Source organism: Triticum dicoccoides, chromosome 1A (assembly GCF_002162155.2).
Source record: "Triticum dicoccoides isolate Atlit2015 ecotype Zavitan chromosome 1A, WEW_v2.0, whole genome shotgun sequence".
NCBI lineage: Eukaryota > Viridiplantae > Streptophyta > Magnoliopsida > Poales > Poaceae > Triticum > Triticum dicoccoides.
This window is the reverse complement of record NC_041380.1, coordinates 445793033-445793657: the sequence shown is the minus strand read 5'-3', so window position 1 is coordinate 445793657 and position 625 is coordinate 445793033.

The following is a 625-nucleotide window of genomic DNA, read 5'->3' as shown; positions in this document are numbered from 1 at the left end:
AATGCACATCACATAAGCCTTGCAAGCATTGCAACTAATGAGTTAGTTGCGAGATGATGTATTATGAAACGAGTAAAGAGACTTGCCGGTAACGAGATTGAACTAGGTATTGAGATACCGACGATCGAATCTCAGGCAAGTAAAATACCGATGACAAAGGGAACAACGTATGTTGTTATGCGGTCTGACCGATAAAGATCTTCGTAGAATATGTAGGAGCCAATATGAGCATCCAGGTTCCGCTATTGGTTATTGACCAGAGACATGTCTCAGTCATGTCTACATTGTTCTCGAACCCGTAGGGTCCGCACGCTTAAGGTTTCGATGACAGTTATATTATGAGTTTATGAGTTTTGATGTACCGAAGTTAGTTCGGAGTCCCGGATGTGATCATGGACATAACGAGGAGTCTCGAAATGGTCGAGACATAAAGATTGATATATTGGACAGCTATATTCGGACACCGGAAGTGTTCCAGATGATTTCGGAGAAAACCGGAGAGCCGGAGGGTTACCGGAACCCTACCGGGAGAAGTAATGGGCCATATGGGCCTTAGTGGAGAGAGAGAGGGGCAACAAGGGTGGGCCGCGCGCCTCCTCCCCCCTGGTCCGAATTAGACTAGGAG